The 21,721-nt window shown below is 42.6% G+C and overlaps 1 non-coding gene across 1 annotated transcript; it reads left to right on the top strand.

The window, feature by feature from the left end:
- Positions 1 to 660: 660 nt before the first annotated feature.
- On the top strand, positions 661 to 733 carry TRNAG-UCC. Its single transcript has one exon. It is a non-coding gene; the product is annotated as a tRNA-Gly (tRNA).
- Positions 734 to 21,721: the final 20,988 nt, after the last annotated feature.

Below are 21,721 nucleotides of genomic sequence, written 5' to 3'. Positions count from 1 at the left end.
GACCTGCCACAAGACTCCTTCTTCATGGGGCTAGGTACCAGCCTGGTAGTCAATTTTGTTCTTGTCAGTGGTACAAAATAAGGTACTCATGTTTTGATACGTTTGAAAATCCTTTTTCTTCCCCTCTTACTCTTCTACACCATTTAAATTTAAAAATATTTTTCTTTATTCAAAATAGAAAAAGCTGTAGAAACTTTAAATCAAGCATCCCTGACGTGTGTTTCATGGAGTACTAATTCTCCAGGTTGCCTTGGGGATAAAAGCTTATAATCCAAGTTTGGGAAGCTTAAATTTCTGAATTCCCCTCATGAAGAGTCAGAATGAACATTAGCATATTAAAGCTCTAGAATTTCTATAAAAGAAGACATGTTTAACTACAGGTAACTCAATATTTTCTAAATTTATTTTCCCATATATTTTAGTTTTGTTTTTCTCCCAAAGATGACCCTAAGATAAGGGCTTGAGTACGGTTCATTTACTGAGAGAAGATTTCAGAAAACAAACGTGAAGGGATGGGGAAAATGAGGCAAGGTAGGGAAAAAAGCCAATCAAGAGTGCATTAAAAAATTAACTAGAGCTATAGGCAGAGTTTGGTCTTGCTGAGGAACCCCCCTAAAGATTCATGGAGAATTCATCACAGAATTTTCCTACAGGAGAACTTCCCTGGTGGTCCAGTGGTTAAGACTCTGCATTTCCACTGCAGGGGGCATGGGTTCAATCCCTAGTCAGGGAGCTAAGACCCCACATGCTGCAAGGTGCAGCTTAAAAAATAAAAATAAATAAATGAAAGCAATAAACAAAACAAATTTTAATTAAAAAAAGAAAGAATTGTCCTGCTGGAGGATAGGAAAGCCTATTTATCTCAACAATGTCAATGTGAGGTTTTTTTAAAATCTTCCATACATCTACTTTTACTTTGAATATTTTAAATACAGCTATTATAACTATTTTAATGTTCTTGCGTGCTAATTCTAATATCTGTGTCAGTCCTGGAACAATTTGGATTAATTAGTCTTCATTATGGGTCCTATTTGACGCCAGATGTGAATTGTGCCTCTTTGGGTGCTGAAAATCTTTGTGCATGAGGGTGACTGTGTGTGTCTGTGTGTGTGTTTAGTCATGTCTGACTCTTTTCAACCCCATGGAGTTGCCATGTAGCCCACCAGACTCCTCTGTCCATGGGATTTTCCAGGCAAGAATACTGGAGTGGGTTGCCTTTCCATCTCCAGGGGATCATCCAGGCCCCGAGATTGAACCCACGTCTCTTACATCTCCTGCATTGGCAGACGGATTCTTTACTACTGAGTCACCTGGGAAATCCTTTGTATTCCTATAACTATTCTTGCCTTTGGTAATGGGAAAGAGTTAAATTCCTTGGAAGACTCTTTCAGATCTCACTTTTAATATTTTTGGGGCACAACCAGAGAAGAAATTGGTCTGAGACTAATTATTCCCCATTATGAGGCAAGATTCTTCTGTGTCCTCACTCCAGTGCCTCTGAAATCAGAGGTTTTCTAGTTTGGCTGGTAGAAGAGGCACAATTCCCAGCCCTGTGTGAGCACTGAGCACCGAGTCGTCTAATCTCATTGGGAGCTTCTTTCTTTCACATCAGGGAGTTTTCTCACATGTATGTGCTAATCAGAATTCAGCCAAATATTCAAGAGGTGTTCTTCAGATATTACTACATGAGGGGGAAAACCCTTTATCTGCTTAAATCAGTGGCTTTAAATTTCTTGTTATTACTTGCAGCCAAGTACAATCTTTTTTAAAAAAATTTATCTTTTAATTGAAGGATAATTGCTTTACAGAATTTTGTTGTTTTCTGTCAAACATCAACATGAATCAGCTATAGTTGTACATATGTCCCTTCCGTCTTGAACCTCCCTATACTCTTGGTTCCTTTCCTCTGTAGGTAACATATCTGGTCCGTACCATCACCCAGACCTGGTAAACAGAAACAAGTCAGTTCTGTTTGGAGGACATTCCACATTCCAGTTCCCAAAGGATTGGATAGAATTGATGCAGAAACAGAAACTGAGAAGTGGGATTTTTGTTTATTTGTTTGTTTGCTTGCATAAAGCAATGTAATAAATGACTAGAATAACTACATTTACTGCATGTTATGTATGTGTCAAACACAGGGCTAAGTGCTTTATGTAAATTATCTCATTTAACCTTCAAAACTACACTAAGATGTAGGGGTTTATATATTTATTTCACAAATATTTCTGAATTACTAGCATTACTCTAGGTACTGTGGATATTTCCATGATTCAATGTGCTTCCCATCCATGGAGTTACCTTCTGGTAAGGGAGACCTGTATGCATGTGTGCTGAGTCACTTCAGTTGTGTCTGACTCTTTGTGACCCTATGGACTCACCCACCAGACTCCTCTGAGAGTCCATGGGATTCTCCAGGCAAGAATACTGAAGAGGATTGCCACGCCCTCTTCCAGGGGATCTTCCCCACCCAGGGATCGAACCCCCATCTTTAAAGTCTCCTGTATTGACAGATGGATTATTTACCACTAGCGCCACCTAGGAAGCCCTAAGGGAGACAGACAACATCAAATAAATAAATCAAATAAAACTACAAGACTGTAGAGATCTCTGAAGATCATTAAAACATGGGATAAATATAGAATATACATTAGTTTAGATCAGGTCATTGTGAAAGGCATCTCTGAGGTGCCAGTGAAGGTGAAATCTGAATGACGAGTTAGACCACTAACTATGTGAAAATCAAGCCATTTCCAGGCACAGATTACAGCCAGTGCAGAAGTCTTCAGTTGAGAATAAGCATGATGGATTCAAAGAATAACAAACAACAACAAGAGCAACAAAACAGTGTATCTGGAGAGTTAGAAGAGATAGGACATGACAGTCATGAGGATTTAGAAAACCACGGTCAGGAGTTTTGAGGCCATTCCAAGCAAAATGGGAGATCATTGGGGGATTTTTAAGCAAGGTAGTGTTGTGATTTGATTTGTATTTTATAAAATCAGTCTGGCTGCTCTTCAGTGAATAGATTATGAGAGGCTTGGATGGAAGAAGGAAATGAATTAGGAAGCTTTGCAGCTGTCAGCTTGGATATGGTGATAGTCAAGTTGGAGGAATGGAGATGAAATTATGTTTCTGAGGTAGAATTTTCAGAACTTACTCATGGGTTGGCTGAGAGCTATGAGAGGAGAGTGAGGAAGTTTTCTTAGGAGTTTGGCTAAGAAATTTTCACCCTCATTTTATATATGAGGATATCTATTTATCTATTTATATGCCATCTGTCTCTATACCTTTCTATTATCTATCTATCTACCTATGTACCATCTACCTATCTATCTTTGCTTCCCCAGTGGCTCAGTGGTAAAGAATCTGCCTGCAATGCAGAAAATGTGGGTTTGAACCCTGGGTTGGGAAGACCCTCTGGAGGAGGAAATGGGCAACCCACTCCAGTATCCTTGTCTGGGAAATCCTATGGACAGAGGAGCCTGGTGGGTTAGAATCCAAGGGGTTGCAAAAGAGTCAGACACAACTCAGCAAGTAAACAACAACACAATCTATCTAGTTACTATCTATATGCCATCTGTCTATCTACTATACTACCTATCTGTATGCTATGGCTGTCTACCAATCATCTATCTATTTAACTACTATCTACATGCCATCTGTCTATCTATTGAGAGATTTTGTATGAGATGATGTAACTCGTCAAAGGTTACACAGCTAGGCCATGACATTCATTTATAATACCTTTATTCATTCAACAAATATGTGTGAAGTACAGCAGAAATATGAGTAATCAAGACAGTCACGGTCCTCCATGGAATTCACAGTTGTAGAGGAGAAGAGAAGATATAAGAAATTACACACATATCTAGATGCACAGAGAATATTTTACCTTACTATTAAAGTCCTTAAACAAAGCTGACTTTCAAACTCAGTCTTTATAACCCAAAGCTCATGCTATATAACTCATGTTATGATTGATTGAATTTTCCAGGATTTGAGGGTGGCAAGTAAGGGCATCTGGACTGTATAGACCCTTCCTGCCATCCCACATAACCCACTTCACTCTTTGTGTTTGTGTCCCGCAGCCACCAGCATTCTTTCACTCTTTCTCCACACATGCTCCACAAGTGATTACCACAAGAGTGTTGACAGACATTTACTGAATACACACTATGTGGCAGGCACTGGGCTGCTCACTGTGGAGTCCCACACCAATGTTGCAGGAAGGGGGACCCCTTCCAGGGCCCGAAACTGGGCTCTTGTCTAACACTTGGAAATGAATTGTCTGAGGAGACACATGTGCCAAGCAAGAGATTTTATTGGGAAAGGGCGCCCGGGTGGAGAGCAGGAGGGTAAGGGAACTCAGGAGAACTGCTCTGCCACGTGACTTGCAGTCTCCAGTTTTATGGTGATGGGATTCGTTTCTGGGTTGTCTTTAGCCAATCATTCTGACTCAGAGTCCTTCCTGGTGGCGCACGCCTTGTTCAGCCAAGATGGATGCCAGAGAGAAGGATTCTGGGAGGTGGTCGGACATGTGGTGTCTCCTTTTGACCTTTCCTGAACTCTTCCGGTTGGTGGTGGCTTATTAGTTCCGTGTTCCTTACCAGGACCTCCTGTTGTAAAACAACTCATGCAAATGGCTACTATGGTGCCTGGCCAGGGTGGGCGGTTTCAGTCCGTGTGCTTCCCCTGACACCAAGGTCATGGGTTCAAAGCCTTACATCAAGGCCATAGATGCAGAGCACCGGACCAAAATCATCACCGGAACTGACTGAGCCCCAAGGTAACCACTGACAACCCCCCATCCCAATCCTTCCCGGCCAAGCCCCTGAACCCATATTAGGCAAGAGTACCCACCCCAGTACGCACCCTACTGTGCCCTAACCAATCACCTAATGCCACAATTCTAGCAGGAATTTTGTCTTGAGGCTAGAAAAATTGGTTACTAACCCACGAAAAGTGTTGACTCTCCTCGGCCTGTCAGGAGGTCGGCCGTGGTGCTGGAAGCACCCACGTGATCTCTGCTCTTTGTTCTTAATAAAATCGCTCCTTTCTGAAGCACTCCATGTCTGGAAATTCTTTTCCAGCCTGAGCTCTGACTGCCACGACAGTCACGAGAGAATCAAAAAAAGAATAAGAGACCCACCTGTCCTCAAGGAGCCCACAGTCTAATTGGAAAACTGAACCAGAAATGATTATTCAGATCCAGGATAATAGGTGTCATGGTAGAGATTAGCATGGGGCACACTGGATCACAGGGGAGGGTACCTTGCACAGACTGGGAAAAAAGTAATTAGGCTATCTTAGAGGACCTGATAGAGGAGAAGGATTTTGCCATACAAAAAGGAGGAAAAAAAGAACGCTAAAGCAGACAGAACAGTCCACATAAAATTACAAAGGTCTAAAACACCACGTAAGTTCTTGGGGGTTATGAGGTGCTGAGACCGCAAGGCAAAAGAGAGGCTGGGGAGAGACGAGGCTGGAGAAAGGGCTCCCAGCTTGTGCCATATGAATTCATTCAAAGTCTTTTTTCACTGTGCTTCCTAAGGCAAACTGGAATCTGGAATCTGCATATAAAAGACTAGAACTCTGTTGGTTTTCTACCCACCTTAGTTTCTGGGGGTGGGGTGGGGAAGGGTTCAATAGTGGCTCAGTGGTAAAGAATCTGCCTGCAGTGAAGGAGACCTGGGTTTGAACCCTGGGTAGGAAAGATGCCCTGGAGGAGGGAATGGCAACCCACTTCACTATTCTTGCATGGAGAATTCCATAGACAGAGAAGCCTGGCAGGCTACAGTGCATGGAGTCATAAACAGTCAGACAGGCTGAGTGACTGAACAACAACAACAGTTTTCTGGGCACCTGCTGTATTCTGATCATCAGTTTAGTTCAGTTCAGTTGCTCAGTTGTGTCCGACTCTTTGTGACCCCATGAACCGCAGCACACCAGGCCTCCCTGTCCATCACCGACTCCTGGAGTTTACCCAAACCCATGTCCATTGAGTCGGTGATGCCATCCAACCATCTCATCCTCTGTTGTCCCCTTCTCCTCCTGCCCTCAATCTTTCTCAGCATCTGGGTCTTTTCCAATGAGTCAGCTCTTTGCTTCAGGTGGCCAAAGGACTGGAGTTTCAGCTTCAACATCAGTCCTTGCAGTGAACGCCCAGGACTGGTCTTCTTTAGGATGGACTGGTTGGATCTCCTTGCAGTTCAAGGTGCCATCAAGAGTCTTCTCCAACACCACAGTTCAAAAGCATCAATTCTGATCATGGATCCTTTTTTATTTGGGGATCATCTCTATGCTTTCATCTGGAATTCTTCCTGTCATTCTTTCATCCTGCAATATCTTTAACTAAAAGGGAGCCTGCTAGGGGAAATACGTCAGGATCTTGACAGAATCTACTGTGTATTAAGAAAAAAAAAAAAAAAACAACACTTAAAAGAGATCCTGAATTTAAGGCTTAAAAAAAAGAGAGAGAGAGATTCTGAGTCACCTAGGGACAGTCCCCTGGTTCCTTGTGTTTCTGCTCCAGGGACTGTCAGTTCACCTCACAATGCTGAGAGTTTTAGGGTTTCTTTATGGAGTTAGAGAGTCAGGTTTAGGGGACTCTCCTGGGTCAGGACGTTGAAAATTTTTACCTGGTAGGAACAAATATATTTAACTCTTCTCCCAAATGCTCTCATTATCTTTTCTTTTTAAAAATTTTATTGAAGTACACTTGATTTACAATGTCATATTAGTTTTAGCAAAGTGATTCAGTTAAATATATATGTGTGTGTGTATTTTATACACACACACACACACACACACACACACACACATATATATATATATATATATATATATATTCTTTTTCAGGTTTTTTTCCTTTATAGGTTATTATAAGATATTGAATAGTTCCCTGCACTGCACTATATGGAACTGTAGGTCCTTGTTAGCCATCTATTTTATACACAGTACTGTGTATTTCCAACCCTCTAATTTATCCCTGACCCCATCTTTACCCTTTGGGAGCCATATGTTTGTTTCCTATGTCGGTGAGTCCATTTCCATTTTATAAACAAGTTCATCTGTAACACTTTTTTCAGATTCCACACATAAGCCATATCAAATGGTGTTTGTCTTTCTCTGACTTGCTTCATTTAGTATGATAATCTCTCATTACCCGGGTTTTAGCAAACCAGGACACACAGGTGCACATGCTGGTTTAGTGACTAAGTTGTGTCCAACTCTTGCGACCCCATGGACTGCAGCCCGCCAGGCTCCTCTGTCCATAGGATTCTCCAGGCAAGAATACTGGAATGGGTTGCCATTTCATACACATTCATAACTGAATACAGACACAGAAATGTAAACTCCAATAGGAGTCTCTAAGAACACTGCCTCATTTCAGGGTTCTGGTCAACCAGGACTTGCGCTGTAACCTGTATGAGGATTCTGTGCTTCTGATCCTCTGACAGAGCCTTTTAGGGAATCTGTCACAAGGCAGCAGGGGTTGGGCCTGACATAGGCCACTCCGTGTTTTCAGGGGATATACCTTACTTTTATGTTATGACAGTTTATTTTTCAAAGTTTTTATCTCCGTTTTTTGGGAGAAAGTGCTCAGAGAATTTTTTAAAACGTATCATCTTTTTCATTTCACCAGCAACCCCAGATAAACTGTAAAAATTCATAAAATTTCACTAATAGGAAACCTTTTTCAAATCCAGGGAAGTACATGATAGATACATCCATAGTGGTAGAGAAGATAGGAGGAAAACATAATGTGAAAGTACACAATCCCATAATTACATATGAGCATGAAGGTTGGGTTTTTAATTTAGTTTGAGCTGTCTGTAGACCTAAGAAAAAACTCATTTTCAAATCAATGTTGTCTTCCCCAAATAAAAGATGGCACCCTAGAAAGAACCCATGTTTCCCTTTTGCTTTGGTCTAATGGAATTATTCTGCAACACTAAATTCTGATCCAGACTCAAAATTTATAATTTACTCCCTAGAAACCCTGGCCCTCCTGTTGCCTCCATTTCTAGCTCTGAAAAATTTAAGCATTTGGACCATCCCCTCAAGGTCCTTTCCAGTTTGAACAGTGTAGGATTTAATGAGTAACTTGCTTAGAGCTTAGTGATTCTGCTGAACACACTACAAAAACCACTTGTTTTCTGAATAGCAAACTTCTAGGTCCTCATAGCCTCCGTTACCCCAGTAGAATATTTCTCATCCCCCCTGAATCGGAACCACCTGGAGATTTGGGGAAGGAAGAGTGTTAAGAATGCATTCACTGGCTGGAAAAGAAAGTGTTAGTCACTCAGTTTGTCTGACTCTTTGCGATCCCATGCACTAAAGCCTGCCAGGCTCTTCTGTCCATGGAATTCTCCAGACAAGAATATTGGAGTGGGTAGCTGTTCCATTCTCTCCGATCTAATGAATCTTAACGCCTGGGGTGGTTCTGGGGGAAGTGCTCCCTACAAACTGCGGAAGTGACTGTGATGCACTCTCAGGCCATCTGACATTTCTGTAGGTGACAGTTTGTACCAGTTTCTTATCGCTGCTCTGAAAAGGGTGGGGAGACCCCCTGGAGGAGGGCACGCATGCAAGCTGTTCACCTAATCACATGTCTCCTTGGTTTTGCTGGGGCTGATACAAGGGTCTCAGAATTTGTTGCTGCAAGTTTTCTCTTGTACAAGCTAGTAAACTGACTCCAGGAGATGCCCTTGAGACACTGGCTAATAATAACCCATATCTATATTAATGCATCTATGTGGAATCTAGAAAAATGGTATAGATGATCTTATTAGCAAAGCAGAAGGGGAAGAGGGGTAGGATGAATTGGGAGATTGGGATTGACATATATACACTATTGATACTGTGTATAAAATAAATAACTAATGAGATCCTACAGTATAGCAGAGGGAACTTTACTCAATGCTCTGTGGTGACCTAAATGGAAAAGAAGTCCAAAAAAAGAGGAGGTATATGCATGCATACAGTTGATTCAATTTACTGTATAGTAAAAACTAACACAACATTGTAAAGCAACTATACTCTAATAAAAATTAATTAAAAATAAGATAAAAGCTGAAATACCTCCCCCAAAAACAAGTCCTGAGAATGAATGATTCTATTAAAAAGTAATAATAATCCATATATGACTAGGTAATCAGCAATTGCCTGCATCATGTCACCTAGAACCCTCCATTTCATGAATGTAAATATATTGTTCTCAGAGGATCAGTTCAGTTCAGTTCAGTCGCTCAGGCATGTCTGACTCTTTGTGATCCCATGGACTGCAGCACACCAAGCCTCCCTGTCCATCACCAACTCCCGGAGTTTACTCAAACTCTTGTCCATTGAGTTGGTGATGCCATCCAACCATCTCATCCTCTGTCGTCCCCTTCTCCTCCCACCTTCAATCTTTCCCAGCATCAGGGTCTTTTCAGATGAGTCAGTTCTTTGCATCAGGTGGCCAAAGTACTGGAGTTTCAGCTTCAGCATCAGTCCTTTCAATGAACACCCAGGACTGATCTCCTTTAGGATGGACTGGTTGGATCTCCTTACAGCCCAAGGGACTCTCAAGAGTCTTCTCCAACACCACAGTTCAAAAGCATCAGTTCTTCGGCACTCAGCTTTCTTTATAGTCCAACTCTCACATCCATACATGACCACTGGATAAACCATAGCCTTGACTAGATGGACATTTGTTGGCAATGTCTCTGCTTTTTAATATGCTGTCGAGGTTGGTCATAACTTTCCTTCCAAGGAGCAAGCATCTTTTAATGTCATGGCTGTAGTCACCATCTGCAGTGATTTTGGAGCCCAGAAAAATAAAGTCAGCCACTGTTTCCATTGTTTCCCTATCTATTTGCCATGAAGTGATGGGACTGGATGTCATGATCTTAGTTTTCTGAATGCTGAGCTTTAAGTCAACTTTTTCACTCTCCTCTTTCACTTTCATCAAGAGACTCTTTAGTTCTTCTTCGCTTTCTGCCATAAGGGTGGTGTCATCTGCATATCTGAGGTTATTGATATTTCTCCCAGCAATCTTGATTCCAGCTTGTGCTTCAGCGTTTCTCATGATGTACTCTGCATATAAGTTAAATAAGCAGGGTGACAATATACAGCCTCGATGTACTCCTTTCCTGATTTGGAACTAGTCTGTTGTTCCATGTCCAGTTCTAACTGTTACTTCCTGACATGCAAACAGATTTCTCAGAGGACAGTTGTAGCTATTAAACGTGATGGTTTAGGGGACAAACTGACATGAATTAGCATTCTGCCTTGGTCAGTTACCAGCCACATGTTTCTTAACCTTTCTATCCCTCAGTTTCCTCATCTGCAAAATGGGTTTTCACAGCTATTAAGAACCAGTTAGCACTAGAGCCTCACACCCAGAGGTTCTGGCACTTGGACCTGTGCTTTACTTGGTGTATGTGTGGCAGAAAGAGGACAATGGCAAGATAGGAAACTTTCTTTTTTATCAAACATCTTAATTTTTGTTCTGAGTCTCAATTCCACCAAGCAGAGAAAAGTAAATCTTGGACTATTTAGGGTTTCTCTCTTCTTCTTTCTCAACATGTTGTGGCTTAACTCTGAGGCTTCTTGAGTCACATGATGCTAAGGGAGGAAGTGTTCTATTTTTCTGTCATTATCAGTCTGTGTGAGTGTCCCTTGAGAACCTCTCCATCCCTCCTGGTCAAAGCCATGGTCACTCCAGGCTTCAATCACTCTCAGCCTCTCTTGAACACGGGAGCATTTGGTCGCCCTTTCTTGGGGCATGGGAAGCAGGGAGCTGCCCAAGGTGCTCCCTGCCCTGTCAGCATCACCCTGCTCTCTCTGTATTAAGTGCATCATTCAGAACCTTGGGGATATCAGCACATCTATTTCAGGACAATTGGCCACTTCCATTTATCCTCTGCTGCTCCCAGATGAGAGGGAAGGGAGTCATCTAGGCAGCGGTCCCCAACCTTTTTGGATACCAGGGACCAGTTTCATGGACGTGGGAGTGGTTTCAGGATGATTCAAGCACATTACATTTATTGTACACTTTACTTCTATTTTTATTACATAAGCTCCACCATAGGTCATCAGGCATTAGATCCTGGAGCTTGGGGACCCCTGTTCTAATGTCCTGCCATTTTGGGGGCTACGCTCTTTCTTCCCCAGTATGCTGGACATTTTCTGGGGCAACCAAGTCAGACTTTTGCAATTTCTTTCTTTTTTGCAATTTTCCTTTGCAGACAGGCAAAGATGAGAGGCTGAGAATGGACCAAGGCAAGCGTCACAACCGGGGCCCCGGACACCATCGTGATTTCTTTGTTAGAAAGGGAGCTATATGCATGCACATCCCTTGCACACCCCTCCTTGGCAGCAGCAATTCAGAAGGCAGTGGAAGGCTTATAGATAGTAGAAAACACTTATGTTTAATTGCCTAGGGAGGGTCAGAAATGACTCTGTGTTCAGCTTTGTTGAGCTAATTAGTTAGAAGAGAATGTGCTCAGCACATAAACAAGACTCTTTTTTTTTTTTCTATAGCAATTAGAAACGACCCTATGCTTATTCATTTAAATACACACCCCACCACAAAGTTGGAGAGACCAAAGAATTGGAAAGACACCAAAGTTGGGGCTGGCAATGACTTTGGCTAATCCTCAAACCTTTGCATTTAACGATGTCTTCCTTTGTGGAGAGCGTCTTCTCTTTGTTAACTCTTGAGGGTTCATTTTCAAACAGCATCAGGCTGGAGCTCCAATCAAGCTGTGGAGGTCCTTGCTCAACCACACCTACCTCCATCTCACATCTCACATGCTGCTTCATCACTAACAATAAGTCCCCTACATAGGAACCTTCAAGTCCCGAACTTTCGAAGAAGCCAGTGTGCCCAAGCGCCGCAACTACCGAACCTGCTTCTGCAACTACTGAAGCCCACACTCTAGGGTCCACGAGCCACAACTACTGGGTCTGTGTGCCACAACTGCTGAAGTTCGCGTGCCTAGAGCCTGTGCTTCACAAGAGTAGCCTGAGCACTGCCATGAAGAGTAGCCCCGGCTCGCCACAACTAGAGAAAGCCCGCACAAAGCAACGAAGATCCAGTGCAACCAAAAAAAGGGGGCGAATATGCGTCCCATCATCAGGCATGAATGAAATTGCATCTTGCCCTCTGTTAGGGAAATTTAAAAAATAGTCTTATTTAGGCTTCAGAGACAAACCAGAACAGGCCTCTGACGTCGCTTCTAACCTGCCTGGACACTGTCCTGACTGGGAGTGACTGGGAGTGACTGCCTGCTCGGACTGCAAGACTTGCAGCACCTTAGACACGATGGGGAAGGAATCTTGAGATTGTTGGGATCCTGGAGGGGTCTGGCCAACCAAGCCTTGGGCTTAGCTACATTCCAAGTTTTCCAAGACAAAACACACAGCATTCACATTAAAAGGGTTGCAATTTGGTCACAGATTGATGGTGCTATCAGTCTGCTGCCATCCTGGGATGATAAACAGGAACCCTGAACTGCAATCTTTGAAGCCTCACCCACAGAGCAGACACGCTGCCTGGGACCTTTTCCCAACTGGGACTCCAAATGTGCCATGACACAGGACGTCCCAGCGCGGTTTAAGTCTGGATGTTGGTCAAAACCCAATTTGGTGATGTATTCTCTGCTCTTTCTGTTTCTCTTTTCTTGTAATGTTAGCATATTGAAAGTAAGCTAGATCATTCTTTAATAAATATTTGTATTATTTATTTGTATAAAATGAGAGACTTATTTGCTAATAAATCCTTTGAACCTGAGATGAAAGTTTTCACTTTCGGCAGAACACCCTCAATCTCCTATTGCTGGCGATCCTTCAGCTCGACCATCTCCCACCTCCTCCCCTTCCTCCAGCCGGTAACTCTTCTTGCCTGTTCACTCGATGCCAGCCCTTGAATGCCAGTGTTGTACTGTGCATGCGCGCTCAGTTGCTCAGTTGCTCAGTTGTATCCAATTCTCTGCAACCCCACAGACTGTAACCCACCAGACTCCTCTGTCCATGGGATTTCCCAGGCAGGAACACTGGAGTGGGTTGCCACTTCCTTCTCCAGGAGATCTTCCTGACCCAGGGATTGAACCCACAACTCTTGCATCTCCTTCATTGGCAGGCAGATTCTTCACCACTGAGTCATCTGGAAGCCCTGTTGTACTGTACTACTATATTTTCAAGGTACTATACTGTAAGATTCTTAATGTTTTCTTTATTTTTTAATATTTGTTTCTTTTTATATATTATTTGTGTGAAAAGTATTGTAAATCTACTACAGTACAGTACAGTACTATATAGCTGATTGTGATAGTTGGGGATTTAGGCTTACTTTGTTGGACTTATGAACAAATTGGACTTAACGAATGCACTCTCTGAACAGAACTTGTTCATTCTTAGGGGACTTACTGTAGGAGCTTATATGTTCCTGCCTCTGATAGCCTGCAAACACAGAGACGAGATGTGTGTCCATCACTGTGGGTTCAATGCCCTGGGGCACCATGCCTGGCACAGAGATGGTGCTGAGTCAATCACTGTTGAGTAAAACCATGAATGAATGGATGAATGAATGAATGCCTTCCCTAAGAGGAAACTTTAGTAGTAATGCTTGCTAAGGCCCACTTGACTTCACACTTCAGAATGTCTGGCTCTAGGTGAGTGACCACATCATCATGGCTATCTGGATCATTAAGCCCTTTTTTGTACAGTTCTTCTGTGCATTCTTCTCCTTGTTACATCCTTGCCTTTATTGTGCCCATCTCTGTGTGAAATGTTCCCTGGATATCTTCAATTTTCTTGAAAGAGATCTCTAGTCTTTCCCATTCTATTGTTTTCCTCTATTTCTTTGCATTGTTCACTTAAGAAGCTTTCTTAACTCTCCTTGCTATTCTTTGGAACTTTACATTCAGTTGGGTATATCTTTCCCTTTTGCTTCTCTTCTTTTCTCAGCTATTTGTAAGGCCTCATCAGACAACCACTTAGCCTTCTTGTTTCTTTTTCTTTGGGATGGTTTTGATCATCGCTTCCTATACTATGTTACGAACCTCCACCCATAATTCTTTAGGCACTCTGTCTACCAGATCTAATCCCTTGTATCTATTCCTCACCTCCACTGTATAATCACAAGGGATTTGATCTAGGTCATACCTGAATGGTCCAGTGGTTTTCCCTACTTTCTTCAATTTAAGCCTGAATTAAACTCTGGGAGATAGTGAAGAACAGGGAAGCCTGGAGTGCTGTAGTCCATGGGGTCACAAAGAGTTGAACTCAACTTAGTGACTGAACAAAGAAGAAATGTAGAAAGTGCCAGAGGGCACTGCTGGGGTGGAGAGGATCTGCAAATCTTCAAAACAAAGAACATGGAAAATGGGAATTATCTTTCCCTAATTTTTCTATAAACTGGTACATCAAGATTGAAGTTGAAAAGAATCCCCAAGTTGTAGCACTGTAATTCTTCACACTTTGATTATGTGATTAAGGTCACTATTTGTTAAACACATATCCCACGCCAGCCTCTGTGATGAAGCGCTCTACTTGCATCTCTCTCTCTGATACTTGAGTTGGATGTCTTCCAGGCCCTCCACGTTCACCCTCCACCCCTCTCCACCCTGCTCTGGGTATGAGGATGCTAACCTGTATGGACCACCTGGGGCCTTTATTCCTCCAGCTTCTACATAGATTTAACCAAGGGAGGTGCCAGCAGGTGTTGGAGGGAAGGAGTAGAATATGGTCAAGGTATTCAGTCCCCTGGCTCCCTCCCTCCCAGGTGACAACAGATGAGCCGGCTGCATCATCCTGCTCTAGACTCTAGTTCCTGCCATGGAGCCTTTTCCACATGACTGCCTTCTCCAGGTACCAGTAACCACCTCCTCCTGTTGCCCTTTCCAGCTTTCAGGTAATATCAGCTGCCCTCTATTACTACCCCAGAGGCATTGGCTATGTCTTGCAGGTTTCCTAAAACCCTGTCCCACACTTTGCACATGACAGCAGTCCCATGGTATGTAATAGCTCCTTTTTAAAGAGAAGGCATTAAATCTCAAAAGGCTTAAGAGACAAGTTCAAGGTCAGAGTCAATAGGAGCAGACCATCAAACCCAGATCAGTCCAAACCACATGCCAATCACCCCAGATCCCCAAAGGAAGAGAAATGGAGTTCAGAAAAAAAAAATGACTAGAAGAATGTTTCTAGCAGAATTCTCATTTTGGAACTCTGCTTCCACAGATGGGCACTTAGAGTTTGGCTCTGCGGGTTGGTGGTGGTTCATGGAGAGTTCAGACCCCATCACAGACACGTGTGGGTGAATAAATGGAAGGGGCTTCGGTTCCTCTAAGTGCCTGATGCAGACGCACAGATGCGTGGGGGTGTGAACAAGAGAGCCTCGAGTGGACTTCACCCTTGCACGTAGCCTATAAATATGTATATTGGGCACCATGAATCACTCGCGGCTTGGTTGGTTGCATTTTTTCATTTCTTAAAGGGATGTTTTGACTGCTTCAGAGATGTTGGCAAGCAGCTTCCTGAGGCCAGAGTGGGACCAAAAGCTTTACAGAAATCAGAAGGAAACCAAAGCTTTGCCACCTAACTTTATGCTTTAAAGTTCAAACTTCATTGAAGTTTGAAAAAATAACAGGTATGCGCTTGATTTCAGAGTAACAGAGGTTTTAGAAATGGCACCACGTTTAGAATTTGTCTTTGTTTTTTATCAGAGTACAATTGCTTTACAATGTTGTATTTATTTCTACTGCATACTGAAGTGAATCAGTTACACGCGGAAGCTGAGTCGCTTCAGTGGTATCCGACTCTTTGCAACCCTGTGGACTGCAGTCCCCCAGGCTCCGCTGTCCATGGGATTCTCCAGGCAAGAATACTGAAGTGGGTTGTTATGCCCACCTCCAGGAGATCTTCTCGGGATCAAACACTCATCTTTTATGTCTCCTGCATTGGTAGGCAGGTTCTTTATAACTAGTGCCACCTGGAAAGCCCAAATCAGCTCTATCAATACATATATTCCCTCCCTCTTGGACCTTGCTCCCTCTGCTCCACGACTTAGAATCTGTGTTCACTACTAGTTACAACTGTGACTTGGTGGAAGTCACCTCACCTCCTGGGGTCTCAGTTTCCACGCCAACAAGATGGGAATAAAAGTTGCATGAGATGTATGTACACAAAGCATCAGTGCAAGACATGGATAATACAATATAACTACCTGCTGATCACACTCCTCCTTTTCACACTGTTTCAGCCCACGACCAAGTACAAATGCCCAGCATGCCTGCAGCCAGGCTTCAGACACTAGCACTGATCATTGGTAAATGTTACCTCTTTGATTATACCGTAAGCTCCCGAATGGTAGGTATTTCTATCCTGCAGGAACAACATTCAAGCCCTTTTTCTTACACCATTTTATCCCTTCACCCCCATGCTGAGTATCTGCCCAGACATCCCTGGTCTCCCCTCTCACTTCATCCAGAAGTTTATTCTAGAACCTGTCTTGTTAGAAAAGTGTTAAGCCATTCCTGTGCAGAGTTGACTCCAGATGGTCCATGGATGGGCATCTAATATGATCAGATTCCTTTCCTGAGAATTGGGGACCTGGAACTGGGAAAGACACTCTATGTTCAGGACTGTAAAGAGGCAAAGCTTGAGAGGTGTTGGTCAGAATTGAAGAAAGCCAGTGTGGGAGACAGCAAGAAAATGGAATAAACACCCAGAGAGGAGGTGGATTGAGAGATGAGGTTATCTGGGGAGTGTCCAAGTCTTTGATTTCCATTACACCTGAGGTCCGGTGGCATTGCCCTCATGGCTTCCATGGGTCACCCCAATATTCCACTTTTCTGAGTATCATTGGATTTCTGTCACTTGCAACCAAGCGTCAACACTCTGGTAACAGATTAGTATCTATCAATCTAGCTTTTATTAAATTTTTATTTTGAAAAAATTTTAGACTTCCTACCAACTCATTTTTACTTCACATCATGTCTGCTTTGACTTTGTCCATTTATCAAGTGAGAAGAATGTTTTCCTGGAATAATCCTTTTCTTTTCTTTTTTTCTCTTTTTAGCAGGATGTGTGTAAATCCTCTACTCCAGAGTCGTGCACATGGTAGACACTCCAGGGGGCACTCACAATAATTCTCTCCCTACCCCTTTCCCTTGAGGATCTTTGCTTCTTGGCTCTGCACCAAGTTGAAGGGTTGTTTGCTCATCTTCCTGGTCCCTGTTTTGAATAAATGACTCCTACCTCCCTCCCCATTGCTTGTGTATTCATTTGGGCTGGGACAGTTGGTGTTGGGATGATGGAAATGTTCTTGGCAGTGTGGGATGATAGGGCTAGTCTGGAATTGGGAAGGGGGGATCCCTTTTAAGCAATCAAGTGAAACTCGGTGAGGCCAAAGAGAGTTTCTTATAGGCCAGTCCTTGAACTTGGCTCATATCTCAAGGTGCAAACCATAGTGTCAACTTCAATCCTTCCCTCTGATGTTTTTAGAAAGATGATGGGCCACTAGGGAGACCTGTTAGCTAGTAAACTTGACCCCAAACAGCCATCACCCCTTCCCTTCCCATTTAAGGCCCTTCATGGCTTTATCACTCTAGCCTTCTTCCCTCTGCATTAAATATACACAGTCTAAGGATATTCAGGACTTCCCTTATGGCTCAGCTGGTAAAGAATCTGCCTTCAAGGCGGGAGACCTGGGTTCGATCCCTGAGTTAGGAAAATCCCCTGGAGAAGGGAAAGGCTACCCACTCCAAAATTCTGGCCTGGAGAATTCCATGGACTGTATAATCCATGGGTTCACAAAGAGTTGGACACGAATGAGTGACTTTCACTTTCACTTCACTTTCACTTTAAGGATAGTCAACTTCCTCAAGCTGTAGAAGAAGGAATTATTTTTAACTTTATGTCAAAGACTGTGAAATGGGTATTACAGGACAATTTTTAAAAATCTAATTATGGACTGTTATTGCCCTACAATCAGACCTTGAGTCTCTGAGTCAGTGTAAATGCTTCATTTTTCTCTATCATCTGGGAAGCTTTCATATGAAGATATCTTTTTTTTGCTCATGCCCAGTGGTTGATTCTTTCTATAAGTAACCTCTTACATATGATTAGAGTTTTACAGATGATAACGCATCTTCACTGCCAAAATATTTTGGCAGTATGTATACTCCCAAGCACATATATAGCAGACACTAGAAATATTTGTAGAATTAATGAATGCTGTTCAATAGCTACAGAAATGTTAGGAGATAGAAAAGGCATTTTATTTTTTTTAAGATTCTTTTGATGTGGATCATTTTAAAAGTCTTTATTGAATATGTTACAATATTGCTTTCGTTTTATGTTTGGTTTTTTGGCCATGAAGCATGTGTGTATCTTGGCTCCCCAACCAGGGATAAATCTCTCACCCCCTGCATTGGAAGGTGAAGTCTTAAACAGTGGGCCACCAGGAAGTCCTCTAGAAAAGGCATTTTTAAATTATTTTTCTCATTTTACAGATTAAAAAAAGAGGTTTGGAGGGCTGACTGGCTTGTCCAAGATCATGTAGCTGGTGTATGTCTGCATGGGACTCACACCTAGGTCTTTATTATTCAATAAACATCTATTAGTCACCTATCTTTGTTGATTTTCTTGGCTACAGGGTAATGAAGTCAAATAATATTCAGTATATGCCCTCAATGACCTTATAGTGTAAATGAGGAGTCCCGTAAAATAAACCAGTGACTATAAGTTAACACTTACTGTTATTTATCATTAATTATATGCAAGGGCTTCCCTTGTGGCTCAGTTGGTAAAGAATCCGCCTGCAATGTGGGGAGACCAGGGTTCAATCCCTGGGTTGGGAAGATCCCCTGGAGAAGGAAAAGGCTACCCACTCCAGGATTCTGGCCTGGAGAATTCCATGGACTATATCTATTTCACGGACAAAGAGTCGGACACAGCTGAGTGACTTTCACTTTTCATATGCCTGAGATTCTGTTAAATTTTATATATGATCTCCCCATGAATATTATGAGATAGGATAAATCATTTCTACTTTACAAATAGGGAAACTGAGACATTGAACAGTAGAACAACTTTCCCAAGGTCACAAGTCGGGGAGCGGAGGGGTTTGGATCATGTGGGGTAAGGGTGGGGTTTGGAAGCAGTGCACAGTCATATATAGGACATGAGGGGATCTGTTCTAACCAAAAGAAATTGACAATATTCAACCACTTTTAACATCCAAAATGGCAATTTCATATGGTTCAACTGATCAGAAAATAGATAGAAATATAGTAGATTCTATACTTAAATGGGGCTTCCCTCATAGCTCAATTGGTAAAGAATCTGCCTGCAATGCAGAAGACCCAGGTTTGATTCCTGGGTTGGGAAGATCCCCTGGAGAAGGAAATGGCAACCCGCTCTAGTATTCTTGCCTGGAGAATCTCATGGACAGAGGAGCCTGGCAGGCTACAGTCCATGGGGTCGCAAGTGTTGGACATGACTTAGCGACGAAACCACCACCATCACCCCCATATTTATTTATTTTTTTTTTTGAGTTTTTGTTTTATTAGTTGGAGGCTAATTACTTCACAACATTTCAGTGGGTTTTGTCATACATTGATATGAATCAGCCATAGAGTTACACGTATTCCCCATCCCGATCCCCCCTCCCATCTCCCTCTCCACCCGATTCCTCTGGGTCTTCCCAGTGCACCAGGCCGGAGCACTTGTCTCATGCATCCCACCTGGGCTGGTGATCTGTTTCACCATAGATAGTATACATGCTGTTCTTTTGAAACATCCCACCCTCACCTTCTCCCACAGAGTTCAAAAGTCTGTTCTGTATTTCTGTGTCTCTTTTTCTGTTTTGCATATAGGGTTATCGTTACCATCTTTCTAAATTCCATATATATGTGTTAGTATGCTGTAATGTTCTTTATCTTTCTGGCTTACTTCACTCTGTATAATGGGCTCCAGTTTCATCCATCTCATTAGAACTGATTCAAATGAATTCTTTTTAATGGCTGAGTAATATTCCATGGTGTATATGTACCACAGCTTCCTTATCCATTCATCTGCTGATGGGCATCTAGGTTGCTTCCATGTCCTGGCTATTATAAACAATGCTGTGATGAACATTGATCACCCCCATATTTAAATAGTAGACACGGGTTAGGGTTAGGGTTAGGGTTATGGTTAGGGCTTCCCTGGTAGCACAGATGGTGAAGAATCTGTCTGTGATGCAAAAGACCCAGGTTTGATCCCTGGGCTGGGAAGATCCCCTGGAGAAGGAAATAGCAACCCACTCCAATATTCTTGCTGGAGAATTCCATGGACCGAGGGGCCTGGTGGGCTTCCACCCATGGGGTCACAAAGAGTCATACACAATGGAGAGACTAACCGACAGACAGTAGACACACAAGATGGTAGGTCATAAAGGGCACCCCTGGAGGGATGATGGCCATCACTGAGTTAGCAGAGAAGAAGAGCATAAAAAGTTTTGGACAGAGTGATCTAGGCAGAAGTCATAGCAGGAACAAAATTACTGGGGCATGAAGGAGCATTACACAATCATACTAACTGGGGCTGGAGTGTTTGTGAAAAATGGTAGGAAATAAGGCTACAGGAAGACAGAGAAGCCAGAATCTGAAGGTCCTTAGAGTGAACTGAGTCTGAGCCTTTTATCTGGGAACTACAGGGTCTCCAATGCCTTGCCCAATTATCTTCTTGGTGTCATATCTGTGTGACTTACCCAGGCCCTTTGGGGCCTTCTATATCTTATTTCTTTCCAAAGAGTGCCAGGAACAACACTCAACATGCAGAAGGTGCTCAGCAGATGTCTGTTAATCAGCCAGTTAACTGTCCCACTATCTCACCACGTGCAAGATGTTCTTTGGTTTTCACTCGCTGGGGGAGGGGAATTTTGGTTTTAATTTTTTCTTTAATTATTAAGTTCCTTTCAAGTTTTAGCAGTGTAAGACATATCCTAAAACCAAAGGCTATTTTGCTGCAGGAGTGTGATTCAAATTCAAGTTCAACTAATCTCTGTTAAGCACTTGTTTTGTGCTGGACACTTACACTTCACTAAGTTCACTGACTCTTTAAAATAACCCTGAAAAGATAAAATTTCATTGTCTCCATTTTCTAAGACAGTTACATCAATAGACTTGCCCATAAGTAGTGAAATCAGGATTTGAACTTGGGTCTCTTTGTTCTTTGCTATGAATTTTTCCTCTACAAGGGCTTCCCTGGTGGCTCAGCTGGTAAAGAATCCAGCTGCAATGCAGAAGACCTGGGTTCGATCCCTAGGTTGGGATGATCCCCTGGAGAAAGGAACCCACTCCAATATGCTGGCCTGGAGAATTTCATGGACTATACAGTCCATGGGGTTGCAAAGAGTCAGACACGACTGAGCAACTTTCACTTTCACTTTTCTCTACAAAGATAGCACTGGGAAACTTTTGGTGAGGATGACAAGGATAGAGTTGATGATGATGAGGTGGTGATGAGAGTAGCAGTAGTCATAAAAGTAACCATTGCAAATTCTGCAATTGCAATATTTCTGAAAGTAATAATTGCCTTACTGTGTGCCAGGTGCTAACCTAAACACTTAAAGGAATAACTCCATTGGTTTTTCAGACACTCTATAAAATAAAGCTTTTTCTTATCCCCAATTTCTGATGAGGAAACAGAAGCTAAGGGTTAAGCAGGCTTAAGCTACCTGCTG

The sequence above is a fragment of the Cervus canadensis genome, chromosome 32 (assembly GCF_019320065.1).
Source record: "Cervus canadensis isolate Bull #8, Minnesota chromosome 32, ASM1932006v1, whole genome shotgun sequence".
Lineage (NCBI taxonomy): Eukaryota > Metazoa > Chordata > Mammalia > Artiodactyla > Cervidae > Cervus > Cervus canadensis.
Note: the sequence above shows the minus strand (reverse complement) of the source record. Positions and strands in the feature narration are given on the sequence as shown.